This window comes from Syngnathus leptorhynchus, chromosome 8 (assembly GCF_054491065.1).
Source record: "Syngnathus leptorhynchus isolate UIUO chromosome 8, UIUO_Slep, whole genome shotgun sequence".
NCBI lineage: Eukaryota > Metazoa > Chordata > Actinopteri > Syngnathiformes > Syngnathidae > Syngnathus > Syngnathus leptorhynchus.
The window spans coordinates 12,447,840-12,461,770 of record NC_141202.1 but is presented as its reverse complement, the minus strand read 5'-3'; the positions used below and the strand labels follow the sequence as shown (position 1 = coordinate 12,461,770).

Sequence of the window (13,931 nt, the reverse complement as noted above, 5' to 3'; positions counted from 1 at the left end):
CTTTCACAATCGACGTGGGGTGGTAAAAACAGGCTTTCCGCACCTGGTATTGCCAGGCGGTCTCCCATTCAAGTACTAACCAGGCCCGACCCTGCTTTAGCTTCCGAGATCGGACGAGATCGGGCGTTCTCAGGGTAGTATGGCCGTAAGCCGTCAGGTTCACCAAAGTTTTGCATTTTATAGACACAATCGCCCCTGAAACCGTGCCAAGCAACGGCGGTACTTGATGGCTTTCCTTTCACAATCGCCGTGGGGGGGGTAAAAAAAGGCTTTCAGCAACTGGTATTCCCAGGCATTCTCCCATTCAAGTAGTAACCAGGCCCGACACTGCTTTAGCTTCCGAGATCAGACGATATCGGGCGTTCTCAGGGCAGTATGGCCGTAAGCCGTCAAACTCACCAAAGTTTTGCATTTTATAGACACAATCGCCTCTGAAACCGTGCCAAGCAACGGTGGTACTTGATGGCTTTCCTTTCACAATCGACGTGGGGTGGTAAAAATAGGCTTTCAGCACCTGGTATTCCCAGGCGGTCTCCCATCCAAGTACTGACCAGGCCCGACCCTGCTTAAGCTTCCGAGATCGAACGAGATCGGGCGTTCTCAGGGTAGTATGGCCGTAAGCCGTCAAACTCACCAAAGTTTTGCATTTTATAGACACAATCGCCCCTGAAACCGTGCCAAGCAACGGCGGTACTTGATGGCTTTCCTTTCACAATCAACGTGGGGGGGGGTAAAAAAAGGCTTTCAGCACCTGGTATTCCCAGGCGGTCTCCCATTCAAGTAGTAACCAGGCCCGACCCTGCTTTAGCTTCCGAGATCGGACGAGATCGGGCTTTCTCAGGGTAGTATGGCCGTAAGCCGTCAAACCCACCAAAGTTTTGCATTTTATAGACACAATCGCCCCTGAAACCGTGCCAAGCAACGGCGGTACTTGATGGCTTTCCTTTCACAATCGACGTGGGGGGGGGTAAAAATAGGCTTTCAGCACCTGGTATTCCCAGGCGGTCTCCCATTCAAGTACTAACCAGGCCCGACCCTGCTTTAGCTTCCGAGATCGGACGAGATCGGGCGTTCTCAGGGTAGTATGGCCGTAAGCCGTCAAACCCACCAAAGTTTTGCATTTTATAGACACAATCGCCCCTGAAACCGTGCCAAGCAACGGCGGTACTTGATGGCTTTCCTTTCACAATCGACGTGGGGGGGTAAAAAAAAGGCTTTCAGCACCTGGTATTCCCAGGCGGTCTCCCATTCAAGTACTAACCAGGCCCGACCCTGCTTAAGCTTCCGAGATCGGACGAGATCGGGCGTTCTCAGGGTAGTATGGCCGTAAGCCGTCAAGCTCACCAAAGTTTTGCATTTTATAGACACAATCGCCCCTGAAACAGTGACAAGCAACGGCGGTACTTGATGGCTTTCCTTTCACAACCGACGTGGGGGGGGGAGTGTGTGTAAAAAATGGCTTTCAGCACCTGGTATTCCCAGGCGGTCTCCCATTCAAGTACTAACCAGGCCCGGCCCTGCTTTAGCTACCGAGATCGGACGAGATCGGGCGTTCTCAGGGTAGTATGGCCGTAAGCCGACAAACCCACCAAAGTTTTGCATTTTATAGACACAATCGCCCCTGAAACCGTGCCAAGCAACGGCGGTACTTGATGGCTTTCCTTTCACAATCGACGTGGGGGGGGGGTAAAAATAGGCTTTCAGCACCTGGTATTCCCAGGCGGTCTCCCATTCAAGTACTAACCAGGCCCGACCCTGCTTTAGCTTCCGAGATCGGACGAGATCGGGCGTTCTCAAGGTAGTATGGCCGTAAGCCGTCAAACCCACCAAAGTTTTGCATTTTATAGACACAATCGCCCCTGAAACCGTGCGAAGCAACGGCGGTACTTGATGGCTTTCCTTTCACAATCGACGTGGGGGGTTAAAAAAAAGGCTTTCAGCACCTGGTATTCCCAGGCGGTCTCCCATTCAAGTACTAACCAGGCCCGACCCTGCTTAAGCTTACGAGATCGGGCGTTCTCAGGGTAGTATGGCCGTAAGCCGTCAAGCTCACCAAAGTTTTGCATTTTATAGACACAATCGCCCCTGAAACCGTGCCAAGCAACGGCGGTACTTGATGGCTTTCCTTTCACAATCGACGTGGGGGGGGGTAAAAAAAGGCTTTCAGCTCCTGGTATTCCCAGGCGGTCTCCCATTCAAGTACTAACCAGGCCCGACCCTGCATTCGCTTCCGAGATCGGATGATATCGGGCGTTTTCAGGGCAGTATAGCCGTAAGCCGTCAAACTCACCAAAGTTTTGCATTTTATGGACACAATCGCCCCTGAAACCGTGCCAAGCAATGGCGTTACTTGATGGCTTTCCTTTCACAATCGACGTGGGGTGGTAAAAATAGGCTTTCCGCACCTGGTATTCCCAGGCGGTCTCCCATTCAAGTACTAACCAGGCCCGACCCTGCTTTAGCTTCCGAGATCGGACGAGATCGGGCGTTCTCAGGGTAGTATGGCCGTAAGCCGTCAGGTTCACCAAAGTTTTGCATTTTATAGACACAATCGCCCCTGAAACCGTGCCAAGCAACGGCGGTACTTGATGGCTTTCCTTTCACAATCGACATGGGGGGGGGGGGGGGTGTGTGTAAAAAATGGCTTTCAGCACCTGGTATTCCCAGGCGGTCTCCCATTCAAGTACTAACCAGGCCCGGCCCTGCTTTAGCTACCGAGATCGGACGAGATCGGGCGTTCTCAGGGTAGTTTGGCCGTAAGCCGTCAAACTCACCAACGTTTTGCATTTTATAGACACAATCACCCCTGAAACTGTGCCAAGCAACGGCGGTACTTGATGGCTTTCCTTTCGCAATCGACGTGGGGGGGGTAAAAATAGGCTTTCAGCACCTGGTATTCCCAGGCGGTCTCCCATTCAAGTACTAACCAGGCCCGACCCTGCTTTAGCTTCCGAGATCGGACGAGATCGGGGGTTCTCAGGGTAGTATGGCCGTAAGCCGTCAAACTCACCAAAGTTTTGCATTTTATGGACACAATCGCCCCTGAAACCGTGCCAAGCAATGGCGGTACTTGATGGCTTTTCTTTCACAATCGACGTGGGGTGGTAAAAATAGGCTTTCCGCACCTGGTATTCCCAGGCGGTCTCCCATTCAAGTACTAACCAGGCCCGACCCTGCTTTAGCTTCCGAGATCGGACGAGATCGGGCGTTCTCAGGGTAGTATGGCCGTAAGCCGTCAGGTTCACCAAAGTTTTGCATTTTATAGACACAATCGCCCCTGAAACCGTGCCAAGCAACGGCGGTACTTGATGGCTTTCCTTTCACAATCGACGTGGGGGGGGTAAAAAAAGGCTTTCAGCAACTGGTATTCCCAGGCATTCTCCCATTCAAGTAGTAACCAGGCCCGACACTGCTTTAGCTTCCGAGAACAGACGATATCGGGCTTTCTCAGGGTAGTATGGCCGTAAGCCGTCAAACTCACCAAAGTTTTGCATTTTATAGACACAATCGCCTCTGAAACCGTGCCAAGCAACGGTGGTACTTGATGGCTTTCCTTTCACAATCGACGTGGGGTGGTAAAAATAGGCTTTCAGCACCTGGTATTCCCAGGCGGTCTCCCATCCAAGTACTGACCAGGCCCGACCCTGCTTTAAATTCCGAGATCGGACGAGATCGGGCGTTCTCAGGGTAGTATGGCCGTAAGCCGTCAAACTCACCAAAGTTTTGCATTTTATAGACACAATCGCCCTGAAACCGTGCCAAGCAATGGCGGTACTTGATGGCTTTCCTCTCACAATCGACGTGGGGGGGGGTAAAAATAGGCTTTCAGCACCTGGTAGTCCCAGGCGGTCTCCCATTCAAGGACTAAACAGGCCCGACCCTGCTTCAGCTTCCGAGATCGGGCGTTCTCAGGGTAGTATGGCCGTAAGCCGTCAAACCCACCAAAGTTTTGCATTTTATAGACACAATCGCCCCTGAAACCGTGCCAAGCAACGGCGGTACTTGATGGCTTTCCTTTCACAATCGACGTGGGGGGGTAAAAAAAAGGCTTTCAGCACCTGGTATTCCCAGGCGGTCTCCCATTCAAGTACTAACCAGGCCCGACCCTGCTTAAGCGATCGGACGAGATCGGGCGTTCTCAGGGTAGTATGGCCGTAAGCCGTCAAGCTCACCAAAGTTTTGCATTTTATAGACACAATCGCCCCTGAAACCGTGCCAAGCAACGGCGGTACTTGATGGCTTTCCTTTCACAATCGACGTGGGGGGGGGGGGTAAAAAAAGGCTTTCAGCTCCTGGTATTCCCAGGCGGTCTCCCATTCAAGTACTAACCAGGCCCGACCCTGCTTTAGCTTCCGAGATCGGATGATATCGGGCGTTTTCAGGGCAGTATGGCCGTAAGCCGTCAAACTCACCAAAGTTTTGCATTTTATGGACACAATCGCCCCTGAAACCGTGCCAAGCAACGGCGTTACTTGATGGCTTTCCTTTCACAATCGACGTGGGGTGGTAAAAATAGGCTTTCCGCACCTGGTATTCCCAGGCGGTCTCCTATTCAAGTACTAACCAGGCCCGACCCTGCTTTAGCTTCCGAGATCGGACGAGATCGGGCGTTCTCAGGGTAGTATGGCCGTAAGCTGTCAGGTTTACCAAAGTTTTGCATTTTATAGACACAATCGCCCCTGAAACCGTGCCAAGCAACGGCGGTACTTGATGGCTTTCCTTTCACAATCGACGTGGGGGGGGGTGTGTGTGTAAAAAATGGCTTTCAGCACCTGGTATTCCCAGGCGGTCTCCCATTCAAGTACTAACCAGGCCCGGCCCTGCTTTAGCTACCGAGATCGGACGAGATCGGGCGTTCTCAGGGTAGTATGGCCGTAAGCCGTCAAGCTCACCAAAGTTTTGCATTTTATAGACACAATCACCCCTGAAACCGTGCCAAGCAACGGCGGTACTTGATGGCTTTCCTTTCACAACCGACGTGGGGGGGGGAGTGTGTGTAAAAAATGGCTTTCAGCACCTGGTATTCCCAGGCGGTCTCGCATTCAAGTACTAACCAGGCCCGGCCCTGCTTTAGCTACCGAGATCGGACGAGATCGGGCGTTCTCAGGGTAGTATGGCCGTAAGCCGACAAACCCACCAAAGTTTTGCATTTTATAGACACAATCGCCCCTGAAACCGTGCCAAGCAACGGCGGTACTTGATGGCTTTCCTTTCACAATCGACGTGGGGGGGGGTAAAAATAGGCTTTCAGCACCTGGTATTCCCAGGCGGTCTCCCATTCAAGTACTAACCAGGTCCGACCCTGCTTTAGCTTCCGAGATCGGACGAGATCGGGCGTTCTCAAGGTAGTATGGCCGTAAGCCGTCAAACCCACCAAAGTTTTGCATTTTATAGACACAATCGCCCCTGAAACCGTGCGAAGCAACGGCGGTACTTGATGGCTTTCCTTTCACAATCGACGTGGGGGGTTAAAAAAAAGGCTTTCAGCACCTGGTATTCCCAGGCGGTCTCCCATTCAAGTACTAACCAGGCCCGACCCTGCTTAAGCTTCCGAGATCGGACGAGATCGGGCGTTCTCAGGGTAGTATGGCCGTAAGCCGTCAAGCTCACCAAAGTTTTGCATTTTATAGACACAATCGCCCCTGAAACCGTGCCAAGCAACGGCGGTACTTGATGGCTTTCCTTTCACAATCGACGTGGGGGGGGGGTAAAAAAAGGCTTTCAGCTCCTGGTATTCGCAGGCGGTCTCCCATTCAAGTACTAACCAGGCCCGACCCTGCATTAGCTTCCGAGATCGGATGATATCGGGCGTTTTCAGGGCAGTATGGCCGTAAGCCGTCAAACTCACCAAAGTTTTGCATTTTATGGACACAATCGCCCCTGAAACCGTGCCAAGCAATGGCGTAAATTGATGGCTTTCCTTTCACAATCGACGTGGGGTGGTAAAAATAGGCTTTCCGCACCTGGTATTCCCAGGCGGTCTCCCATTCAAGTACTAACCAGGCCCGACCCTGCTTTAGCTTCCGAGATCGGACGAGATCGGGCGTTCTCAGGGTAGTATGGCCGTAAGCCGTCAGGTTCACCAAAGTTTTGCATTTTATAGACAAAATCGCCCCTGAAACCGTGCCAAGCAATGGCGGTACTTGATGGCTTTCCTTTCACAATCGACGTGGGGGGGGTAAAAATAGGCTTTTAGCACCTGGTAGTCCCAGGCGGTCTCCCATTCAAGGACTAAACAGGCCCGACCCTGCTTCAGCTTCCGAGATCGGGCGTTCTCAGGGTAGTATGGCCGTAAGCCGTCAAACCCACCAAAGTTTTGCATTTTATAGACACAATCGCCCCTGAAACCAGGCCAAGCAACGGCGGTACTTGATGGCTTTCCTTTCACAATCGACGTGGGGGGGTAAAAAAAAGGCTTTCAGCACCTGGTATTCCCAGGCGGTCTCCCATTCAAGTACTAACCAGGCCCGACCCTGCTTAAGCTTCCGAGATCGGACGAGATCGGGCGTTCTCAGGGTAGTATGGCCGTAAGCCGTCAAGCTCACCAAAGTTTTGCATTTTATAGACACAATCGCCCCTGAAACCGTGCCAAGCAACGGCGGTACTTGATGGCTTTCCTTTCACAATCGACGTGGGGGGGGGGGGGGGGGGTAAAAAAAGGCTTTCGGCACCTGGTATTCCCAGGCGGTCTCCCATTCAAGTACTAACCAGGCCCGGCCCTGCTTTAGCTACCGAGATCGGACGAGATCGGGCGTTCTCAGGGTAGTTTGGCCGTAAGCCGTCAAACTCACCAAAATTTTGCATTTTATAGACACAATCACCCCTCAAAAACCGTGCCAAGCAACGGCGGTACTTGATGGCTTTCCTTTCACAATCGACGTGGGGGGGGTAAAAATAGGCTTTCAGCACCTGGTATTCCCAGGCGGTCTCCCATTCAAGTACTAACCAGGCCCGACACTGCTTCAGCTTCCGAGATCGGACGAGATCGGGCGTTCTCAGGGTAGTATGGCCGTAAGCCGTCAAATGTACCAAAGTTTTGCATTTTATAGACACAATCGCCCCTGAAACCGTGCCAAGCAACGGCGGTACTTGATGGCTTTCCTTTCACAATCGACATGGGGGGGTAAAAAAAAGGCTTTCAGCACCTGGTATTCCCAGGCGGTCTCCCATTCAAGTACTAACCAGGCCCGACCCTGCTTAAGCTTCCGAGATCGGACGAGATCGGGCGTTCTCAGGGTAGTATGGCCGTAAGCCGTCAAGCTCACCAAAGTTTTGCATTTTATAGACACAATCGCCCCTGAAACCGTGCCAAGCAACGGCGGTACTTGATGGCTTTCCTTTCACAATCGACGTGTGGGGGGTAAAAAAAGGCTTTCAGCACCTGGTATTCCCAGGCGGTCTCCCATCCAAGTACTAGCCAGGCTTGACCCTGCTTCAGCTTCCGTGATCGGGCGTTCTCAGGGTAGTATGGCCGTAAGCCGTCAAACTCATCAAAGTTGTGCATTTTATAGACACAATCGCCACAATCGTTTTCCTTTCACAATCGACGTGGGGTGGTAAAAATAGGCTTTCAGCACCTGGTATTCCCAGGCGGTCTCCTATTCAAGTACTAACCAGGCCCGACCCTGCTTTAGCTACCGAGATCGGACGAGATTGGGCGTTTTCAGGGTAGTATGGCCGTAAGCCGTCAAACTCACCAAAGTTTTGCATTTTATAGACACAATCGCCCCTGAAACCGAGCCAAGCAACGGCGGTACTTGATGGCTTTCCTTTCACAATCGACGTGGGGGGGGGGTAAAAAAAGGCTTTCAGCACCTGGTATTCGCAGGCGGTCTCCCATCCAGGTACTAACCAGGCCCGACCCTGCTTTAACTTCCGAGATCGGACTAGATCGAGCGTTCTCAAGGTAGAATGGCCGTAAGCCGTCAAACCCACCAAAGTTTTGCATTTTATAGACACAATCGCCCATGAAACCGTGCCAAGCAACGGCGGTACTTGATGGCTTTCCTTTCACAATCGACGTGGGGGGGTAAAAAAAAAGCTTTCAGCACCTGGTATTCCCAGGCGGTCTCCCATTCAAGTACTAACCAGGCCCGACCCTGCTTAAGCTTCCGAGATCGGACGAGATCGGGCGTTCTCAGGGTAGTATGGCCGTAAGCCGTCAGGCTCACCAAAGTTTTGCATTTTATAGACACAATCGCCCCAGAAACCGTGCCAAGCAACGGCGGTACTTGATGGCTTTCCTTTCACAATCGACGTGGGGGGGTAAAAAAAGGCTTTCAGCACCTGGTATTCCCAGGCGGTCTCCCATTCAAGTACTAACCAGGCCCAACCCTGCTTTAGCTTCCGAGATCGGACGATATCGGGCGTTTTCAGGGCAGTATGGCCGTAAGCCGTCAAACTCACCAAAGTTTTGCATTTTATAGACACAATCGCCCCTGAAACCGTGCCAAGCAACGGCGTTACTTGATGGCTTTCCTTTCACAATCGACGTGGGGTGGTAAAAATAGGCTTTCCGCACCTGGTATTCCCAGGCGGTCTCCCATTCAAGTACTAAGCAGGCCCGACCCTGCTTTAGCTTCCGAGATCGGACGAGATCGGGCGTTCTCAGGGTAGTATGGCCGTAAGCCGTGAAGCTCACCAAAGTTTTGCATTTTATAGACACAATCGCCCCTAAAACCGTGCCAAGCAACGGCGGTACTTGATGGCTTTCCTTTCACAATCGACGTGGGGGGGGTAAAAAAAGGCTTTCAGCACCTGGTATTCCCAGGCGGTCCCCCATCCAAGTACTAGCCAGGCTTGACCCTGCTTCAGCTTCCGAGATCGGGCGTTCTCAGGGTAGTATGGCCGTAAGCCGTCAGGTTCACCAAAGTTTTGCATTTTATAGACACAATCGCCCCTGAAACCGTGCCAAGCAACGGCGGTACTTGATGGCTTTCCTTTCACAATCGACGTGGGGGGGGTTTGTGTGTAAAAAATGGCTTTCAGCACCTGGTATTCCCAGGCGGTCTCCCATTCAAGTACTAACCAGGCCCGGCCCTGCTTTAGCTACCGAGATCGGACGAGATCGGGCGTTCTCAGGGTAGTTTGGCCATAAGCCGTCAAACTCACCAAAGTTTTGCATTTTATAGACACAATCACCCCTGAAACCGTGCCAAGCAACGGCGGTACTTGATGGCTTTCCTTTCACAATCGACGTGGGGGGGGGTAAAAATAGGCTTTCAGCACCTGGTATTCCCAGGCGGTCTCCCATTCAAGTACTAACCAGGCCCGACCCTGCTTTAGCTTCCGAGATCGGGCGTTCTCAGGGTAGTATGGCCGTAAGCCGACAAACCCACCAAAGTTTTGCATTTTATAGACACAATCGCCCCTGAAACCGTGCCAAGCAACGGCGGTACTTGATGGCTTTCCTTTCACAATCGACGTGGGGGGTTAAAAAAAAGGCTTTCAGCACCTGGTATTCCCAGGCGGTCTCCCATTCAGGTACTAACCAGGCCCGACCCTGCTTAAGCTTCCGAGATCGGACGAGATCGGGCGTTCTCAGGGTAGTATGGCCGTAAGCCGTCAAGCTCACCAAAGTTTTGCATTTTATAGACACAATCGCCCCTGAAACCGTGCCAAGCAACGGCGGTACTTGATGGCTTTCCTTTCACAATCGACGTGGGGGGGGTGTGTGTGTAAAAAATGGCTTTCAGCACCTGGTATTCCCAGGCGGTCTCCCATTCAAGTACTAACCAGGCCCGGCCCTGCTTTAACTACCGAGATCGGACGAGATCGGGCGTTCTCAGGGTAGTTTGGCCGTAAGCCGTCAAACTCACCAACGTTTTGCATTTTATAGACACAATCACCCCTGAAACCGTGCCAAGCAACGGCGGTACTTGATGGCTTTCCTTTCACAATCGACGTGGGGGGGGGTAAAAATAGGCTTTCAGCACCTGGTATTCCCAGGCGGTCTCCCATTCAAGTACTAACCAGGCCCGACCCTGCTTTAGCTTCCGAGATCGGACGAGATCGGGCGTTCTCAGGGTAGTATGGCCGTAAGCCGACAAACCCACCAAAGTTTTGCATTATATAGACACAATCGCCCCTGAAACCGTGCCAAGCAACGGCGGTACTTGATGGCTTTCCTTTCACAATCGACGTGGGGGGGTAAAAAAAAGGCTTTCAGCACCTGGTATTCCCAGGCGGTCTCCCATTCAAGTACTAACTTGGCCCGACCCTGCTTTAGCTTCCGAGATCGGACGAGATCGGTCGTTCTCAAGGTAGTATGGCCGTAAGCCGTCAAACCCACCAAAGTTTTGCATTTTATAGACACAATCGCCCCTGAAACCGTGCGAAGCAACGGCGGTACTTGATGGCTTTCCTTTCACAATCGACGTGGGGGGTTAAAAAAAAGGCTTTCAGCACCTGGTATTCCCAGGCGGTCTCCCATTCAAGTACTAACCAGGCCCGACCCTGCTTAAGCTTCCGAGATCGGACGAGATCGGGCGTTCTCAGGGTAGTATGGCCGTAAGCCGTCAAGCTCTCCAAAGTTTTGCATTTTATAGACACAATCGCCCCTGAAACCGTGCCAAGCAACGGCGGTACTTGATGGCTTTCCTTTCACAATCGACGTGGGGGGGGGGTAAAAAAAGGCTTTCAGCTCCTGGTATTCCCAGGCGGTCTCCCATTCAAGTACTAACAAGGCCCGACCCTGCTTTAGCTTCCGAGATCGGATGATATCGGGCGTTTTCAGGGCAGTATGGCCGTAAGCCGTCAAACTCACCAAAGTTTTGCACTTTATGGACACAATCGCCCCTGAAACCGTGCCAAGCAATGGCGTTACTTGATGGCTTTCCTTTCACAATCGACGTGGGGTGGTAAAAATAGGCTTTCCGCACCTGGTATTGCCAGGCGGTCTCCCATTCAAGTACTAACCAGGCCCGACCCTGCTTTAGCTTCCGAGATCGGACGAGATCGGGCGTTCTCAGGGTAGTATGGCCGTAAGCCGTCAGGTTCACCAAAGTTTTGCATTTTATAGACACAATCGCCCCTGAAACCGTGCCAAGCAACGGCGGTACTTGATGGCTTTCCTTTCACAATCAACGTGGGGGGGGTAAAAAAAGGCTTTCAGCACCTGGTATTCCCAGGCGGTCTCCCATTCAAGGACTAAACAGGCCCGATCCTGCTTCAGCTTCCGAGATCGGGCGTTCTCAGGGTAGTATGGCCGTAAGCCGTCAAACTCACCAAAGTTTTGCATTTTATGGACACAATCGCCCCTGAAACCGTGCCAAGCAACGGCGTTACTTGATGGCTTTCCTTTCACAATCGACGTGGGGTGGTAAAAATAGGCTTTCCGCACCTGGTATTCCCAGGCGGTCTTCCATTCAAGTACTAACCAGGCCCGACCCTGCTTTAGCTTCCGAGATCGGACGAGATCGGGCGTGCTCAGGGTAGTATGGCCGTAAGCCGTCAGGTTCACCAAAGTTTTGCATTTTATAGACACAATCGCCCCTGAAACCGTGCCAAGCAACGGCGGTACTTGATGGCTTTCCTTTCACAATCGACGTGGGGGGGGTGTGTGTGTAAAAAATGGCTTTCAGCACCTGGTATTCCCAGGCGGTCTCCCATTCAAGTACTAACCAGGCCCGGCCCTGCTTTAGCTACCGAGATCGGACGAGATCGGGCGTTCTCAGGGTAGTTTGGCCGTAAGCCGTCAAACTCACAAACGTTTGGCATTTTATAGACACAATCACCCCTGAAACCGTGCCAAGCAACGGCGGTACTTGATGGCTTTCCTTTCACAATCGACGTGGGGGGGGGTAAAAATAGGCTTTCAGCACCTGGTATTCCCAGGCGGTCTCACATTCAAGTACTAACCAGGCCCGACCCTGCTTTAGCTTCCGAGATCGGACGTTCTCAGGGTAGTATGGCCGTAAGCCGACAAACCCACCAAAGTTTTGCATTTTATAGACACAATCGCCCCTGAAACCGTGCCAAGCAACGGCGGTACTTGATGGCTTTCCTTTCACAATCGACGTGGGGGGGTAAAAAAAAGGCTTTCAGCACCTGGTATTCCCAGGCGGTCTCCCATTCAAGTACTAACTTGGCCAGACCCTGCTTTAGCTTCCGAGATCGGACGAGATCGGGCGTTCTCAAGGTAGTATGGCCGTAAGCCGTCAAACCCACCAAAGTTTTGCATTTTATAGACACAATCGCCCCTGAAACCGTGCGAAGCAACGGCGGTACTTGATGGCTTTCCTTTCACAATCGACGTGGGGGGTTAAAAAAAAGGCTTTCAGCACCTGGTATTCCCAGGCGGTCTCCCATTCAAGTACTAACCAGGCCCGACCCTGCTTAAGCTTCCGAGATCGGACGAGATCGGGCGTTCTCAGGGTAGTTTGGCCGTAAGCCGTCAAGCTCACAAAAGTTTTGCATTTTATAGACACAATCGCCCCTGAAACCGTGCCAAGCAACGGCGGTACTTGATGGCTTTCCTTTCACAATCGACGTGGGGGGGGGGTAAAAAAAGGCTTTCAGCTCCTGGTATTCCCAGGCGGTCTCCCATTCAAGTACTAACCAGGCCCGACCCTGCTTTAGCTTCCGAGATCGGATGATATCGGGCGTTTTCAGGGCAGTATGGCCGTAAGCCGTCAAACTCACCAAAGTTTTGCATTTTATGGACACAATCGCCCCTGAAACCGTGCCAAGCAATGGCGTTACTTGATGGCTTTCCTTTCACAATCGACGTGGGGTGGTAAAAATAGGCTTTCCGCACCTGGTATTCCCAGGCGGTCTCCCATTCAAGTACTAACCAGGCCCGACCCTGCTTTAGCTTCCGAGATCGGACGAGATCGGGCGTTCTCAGGGTAGTATGGCCGTAAGCCGTCAGGTTCACCAAAGTTTTGCATTTTATAGACACAATCGCCCCTGAAACCGTGCCAAGCAACGGCGGTACTTGATGGCTTTCCTTTCACAATCGACGTGGGGGGGGTAAAAAAAGGCTTTCAGCAACTGGTATTCCCAGGCATTCTCCCATTCAAGTAGTAACCAGGCCCGACACTGCTTTAGCTTCCGAGATCAGACGATATCGGGCGTTCTCAGGGTAGTATGGCCGTAAGCCGTCAAACTCTCCAAAGCTTTGCATTTTATAGACACAATCGCCCCTGAAACCGTGCCAAGCAACGGCGGTACTTGATGGCTTTCCTTTCACAATCGACGTGGGGGGGGGTAAAAAAAGGCTTTCAGCACCTGGTATTCCCAGGCGGTCTCCCATCCAAGTACTAACCAGGCCCGACCCTGCTTTAACTTCCGAGATCGGACGAGATCGGGCGTTCTCAAGGTAGTATGGCCGTAAGCCGTCAAACCCTCCAAAGTTTTGCATTTTATAGACACAATCGCCCCTGAAACCGTGCCAAGCAACGGCGGTACTTGATGGCTTTCCTTTCACAATCGACGTGGGGGGGGGGTAAAAAAAGGCTTTCAGCTCCTGGTATTCCCAGGCGGTCTCCCATTCAAGTACTAACAAGGCCCGACCCTGCTTTAGCTTCCGAGATCGGATGATATCGGGCGTTTTCAGGGCAGTATGGCCGTAAGCCGTCAAACTCACCAAAGTTTTGCACTTTATGGACACAATCGCCCCTGAAACCGTGCCAAGCAATGGCGTTACTTGATGGCTTTCCTTTCACAATCGACGTGGGGTGGTAAAAATAGGCTTTCCGCACCTGGTATTGCCAGGCGGTCTCCCATTCAAGTACTAACCAGGCCCGACCCTGCTTTAGCTTCCGAGATCGGACGAGATCGGGCGTTCTCAGGGTAGTATGGCCGTAAGCCGTCAGGTTCACCAAAGTTTTGCATTTTATAGACACAATCGCCCCTGAAACCGTGCCAAGCAACGGCGGTACTTGATGGCTTTCCTTTCACAATCAACGTGGGGGGGGTAAAAAAAGGCT

At 52.2% G+C, this 13,931-nt stretch overlaps 10 non-coding genes and 41 pseudogenes across 10 annotated transcripts; all 51 read right to left on the bottom strand.

The window, feature by feature from the left end:
- Positions 1 to 31: 31 nt before the first annotated feature.
- On the bottom strand, positions 32 to 151 carry LOC147053097 (5S ribosomal RNA; annotated as a pseudogene).
- Positions 152 to 502: 351 nt separating this feature from the next.
- On the bottom strand, positions 503 to 622 carry LOC147053096 (5S ribosomal RNA; annotated as a pseudogene).
- Positions 623 to 739: 117 nt separating this feature from the next.
- Positions 740 to 859, bottom strand: LOC147053095 (5S ribosomal RNA; annotated as a pseudogene).
- A 117-nt stretch (positions 860 to 976) lies between these two features.
- LOC147053094 (5S ribosomal RNA) lies at positions 977 to 1,096 on the bottom strand. Its single transcript, XR_015067123.1, has one exon. It is a non-coding gene; the product is annotated as a 5S ribosomal RNA (ribosomal RNA).
- Positions 1,097 to 1,212: 116 nt separating this feature from the next.
- LOC147053093 (5S ribosomal RNA) lies at positions 1,213 to 1,332 on the bottom strand. Its single transcript, XR_015067044.1, has one exon. It is a non-coding gene; the product is annotated as a 5S ribosomal RNA (ribosomal RNA).
- Positions 1,333 to 1,457: 125 nt separating this feature from the next.
- LOC147053092 (5S ribosomal RNA) lies at positions 1,458 to 1,577 on the bottom strand (annotated as a pseudogene).
- A 118-nt stretch (positions 1,578 to 1,695) lies between these two features.
- On the bottom strand, positions 1,696 to 1,815 carry LOC147053091 (5S ribosomal RNA; annotated as a pseudogene).
- Positions 1,816 to 1,931: 116 nt separating this feature from the next.
- LOC147053090 (5S ribosomal RNA) lies at positions 1,932 to 2,041 on the bottom strand (annotated as a pseudogene).
- A 117-nt stretch (positions 2,042 to 2,158) lies between these two features.
- On the bottom strand, positions 2,159 to 2,278 carry LOC147053089 (5S ribosomal RNA; annotated as a pseudogene).
- A 115-nt stretch (positions 2,279 to 2,393) lies between these two features.
- Positions 2,394 to 2,513, bottom strand: LOC147053088 (5S ribosomal RNA; annotated as a pseudogene).
- A 129-nt stretch (positions 2,514 to 2,642) lies between these two features.
- On the bottom strand, positions 2,643 to 2,762 carry LOC147053087 (5S ribosomal RNA; annotated as a pseudogene).
- A 116-nt stretch (positions 2,763 to 2,878) lies between these two features.
- Positions 2,879 to 2,998, bottom strand: LOC147053086 (5S ribosomal RNA; annotated as a pseudogene).
- Positions 2,999 to 3,113: 115 nt separating this feature from the next.
- LOC147053085 (5S ribosomal RNA) lies at positions 3,114 to 3,233 on the bottom strand (annotated as a pseudogene).
- Positions 3,234 to 3,584: 351 nt separating this feature from the next.
- LOC147053084 (5S ribosomal RNA) lies at positions 3,585 to 3,704 on the bottom strand (annotated as a pseudogene).
- Positions 3,705 to 4,046: 342 nt separating this feature from the next.
- Positions 4,047 to 4,160, bottom strand: LOC147053083 (5S ribosomal RNA; annotated as a pseudogene).
- A 120-nt stretch (positions 4,161 to 4,280) lies between these two features.
- On the bottom strand, positions 4,281 to 4,400 carry LOC147053082 (5S ribosomal RNA; annotated as a pseudogene).
- A 115-nt stretch (positions 4,401 to 4,515) lies between these two features.
- On the bottom strand, positions 4,516 to 4,635 carry LOC147053081 (5S ribosomal RNA; annotated as a pseudogene).
- A 125-nt stretch (positions 4,636 to 4,760) lies between these two features.
- Positions 4,761 to 4,880, bottom strand: LOC147053080 (5S ribosomal RNA; annotated as a pseudogene).
- A 125-nt stretch (positions 4,881 to 5,005) lies between these two features.
- LOC147053079 (5S ribosomal RNA) lies at positions 5,006 to 5,125 on the bottom strand (annotated as a pseudogene).
- A 117-nt stretch (positions 5,126 to 5,242) lies between these two features.
- LOC147053078 (5S ribosomal RNA) lies at positions 5,243 to 5,362 on the bottom strand (annotated as a pseudogene).
- Positions 5,363 to 5,478: 116 nt separating this feature from the next.
- LOC147053077 (5S ribosomal RNA) lies at positions 5,479 to 5,598 on the bottom strand. Its single transcript, XR_015067042.1, has one exon. It is a non-coding gene; the product is annotated as a 5S ribosomal RNA (ribosomal RNA).
- Positions 5,599 to 5,716: 118 nt separating this feature from the next.
- On the bottom strand, positions 5,717 to 5,836 carry LOC147053076 (5S ribosomal RNA; annotated as a pseudogene).
- Positions 5,837 to 5,951: 115 nt separating this feature from the next.
- On the bottom strand, positions 5,952 to 6,071 carry LOC147053075 (5S ribosomal RNA; annotated as a pseudogene).
- Positions 6,072 to 6,413: 342 nt separating this feature from the next.
- Positions 6,414 to 6,533, bottom strand: LOC147053074 (5S ribosomal RNA). Its single transcript, XR_015067041.1, has one exon. It is a non-coding gene; the product is annotated as a 5S ribosomal RNA (ribosomal RNA).
- Positions 6,534 to 6,659: 126 nt separating this feature from the next.
- On the bottom strand, positions 6,660 to 6,779 carry LOC147053073 (5S ribosomal RNA; annotated as a pseudogene).
- A 118-nt stretch (positions 6,780 to 6,897) lies between these two features.
- Positions 6,898 to 7,017, bottom strand: LOC147053072 (5S ribosomal RNA; annotated as a pseudogene).
- Positions 7,018 to 7,133: 116 nt separating this feature from the next.
- On the bottom strand, positions 7,134 to 7,253 carry LOC147053071 (5S ribosomal RNA). Its single transcript, XR_015067040.1, has one exon. It is a non-coding gene; the product is annotated as a 5S ribosomal RNA (ribosomal RNA).
- Positions 7,254 to 7,565: 312 nt separating this feature from the next.
- Positions 7,566 to 7,685, bottom strand: LOC147053070 (5S ribosomal RNA; annotated as a pseudogene).
- A 118-nt stretch (positions 7,686 to 7,803) lies between these two features.
- Positions 7,804 to 7,923, bottom strand: LOC147053069 (5S ribosomal RNA; annotated as a pseudogene).
- Positions 7,924 to 8,039: 116 nt separating this feature from the next.
- LOC147053068 (5S ribosomal RNA) lies at positions 8,040 to 8,159 on the bottom strand. The gene has a single exon (XR_015067101.1). It is a non-coding gene; the product is annotated as a 5S ribosomal RNA (ribosomal RNA).
- A 115-nt stretch (positions 8,160 to 8,274) lies between these two features.
- LOC147053067 (5S ribosomal RNA) lies at positions 8,275 to 8,394 on the bottom strand (annotated as a pseudogene).
- A 115-nt stretch (positions 8,395 to 8,509) lies between these two features.
- On the bottom strand, positions 8,510 to 8,629 carry LOC147053066 (5S ribosomal RNA; annotated as a pseudogene).
- Positions 8,630 to 8,745: 116 nt separating this feature from the next.
- Positions 8,746 to 8,855, bottom strand: LOC147053065 (5S ribosomal RNA; annotated as a pseudogene).
- A 124-nt stretch (positions 8,856 to 8,979) lies between these two features.
- Positions 8,980 to 9,099, bottom strand: LOC147053064 (5S ribosomal RNA; annotated as a pseudogene).
- A 117-nt stretch (positions 9,100 to 9,216) lies between these two features.
- Positions 9,217 to 9,326, bottom strand: LOC147053063 (5S ribosomal RNA; annotated as a pseudogene).
- Positions 9,327 to 9,442: 116 nt separating this feature from the next.
- LOC147053062 (5S ribosomal RNA) lies at positions 9,443 to 9,562 on the bottom strand. The gene has a single exon (XR_015067182.1). It is a non-coding gene; the product is annotated as a 5S ribosomal RNA (ribosomal RNA).
- A 124-nt stretch (positions 9,563 to 9,686) lies between these two features.
- LOC147053061 (5S ribosomal RNA) lies at positions 9,687 to 9,806 on the bottom strand (annotated as a pseudogene).
- A 117-nt stretch (positions 9,807 to 9,923) lies between these two features.
- Positions 9,924 to 10,043, bottom strand: LOC147053060 (5S ribosomal RNA). The gene has a single exon (XR_015067122.1). It is a non-coding gene; the product is annotated as a 5S ribosomal RNA (ribosomal RNA).
- A 116-nt stretch (positions 10,044 to 10,159) lies between these two features.
- LOC147053059 (5S ribosomal RNA) lies at positions 10,160 to 10,279 on the bottom strand (annotated as a pseudogene).
- A 116-nt stretch (positions 10,280 to 10,395) lies between these two features.
- Positions 10,396 to 10,515, bottom strand: LOC147053058 (5S ribosomal RNA). The gene has a single exon (XR_015067039.1). It is a non-coding gene; the product is annotated as a 5S ribosomal RNA (ribosomal RNA).
- Positions 10,516 to 10,633: 118 nt separating this feature from the next.
- LOC147053057 (5S ribosomal RNA) lies at positions 10,634 to 10,753 on the bottom strand (annotated as a pseudogene).
- Positions 10,754 to 10,868: 115 nt separating this feature from the next.
- Positions 10,869 to 10,988, bottom strand: LOC147053056 (5S ribosomal RNA; annotated as a pseudogene).
- Positions 10,989 to 11,329: 341 nt separating this feature from the next.
- On the bottom strand, positions 11,330 to 11,449 carry LOC147053055 (5S ribosomal RNA; annotated as a pseudogene).
- A 124-nt stretch (positions 11,450 to 11,573) lies between these two features.
- On the bottom strand, positions 11,574 to 11,693 carry LOC147053054 (5S ribosomal RNA; annotated as a pseudogene).
- A 343-nt stretch (positions 11,694 to 12,036) lies between these two features.
- On the bottom strand, positions 12,037 to 12,156 carry LOC147053053 (5S ribosomal RNA; annotated as a pseudogene).
- A 116-nt stretch (positions 12,157 to 12,272) lies between these two features.
- Positions 12,273 to 12,392, bottom strand: LOC147053052 (5S ribosomal RNA; annotated as a pseudogene).
- A 118-nt stretch (positions 12,393 to 12,510) lies between these two features.
- On the bottom strand, positions 12,511 to 12,630 carry LOC147053051 (5S ribosomal RNA; annotated as a pseudogene).
- Positions 12,631 to 12,745: 115 nt separating this feature from the next.
- Positions 12,746 to 12,865, bottom strand: LOC147053050 (5S ribosomal RNA; annotated as a pseudogene).
- Positions 12,866 to 13,218: 353 nt separating this feature from the next.
- LOC147053049 (5S ribosomal RNA) lies at positions 13,219 to 13,338 on the bottom strand. The gene has a single exon (XR_015067187.1). It is a non-coding gene; the product is annotated as a 5S ribosomal RNA (ribosomal RNA).
- Positions 13,339 to 13,456: 118 nt separating this feature from the next.
- Positions 13,457 to 13,576, bottom strand: LOC147053048 (5S ribosomal RNA; annotated as a pseudogene).
- Positions 13,577 to 13,691: 115 nt separating this feature from the next.
- Positions 13,692 to 13,811, bottom strand: LOC147053047 (5S ribosomal RNA; annotated as a pseudogene).
- Between the last annotated feature and the right edge of the window lie 120 nt (positions 13,812 to 13,931).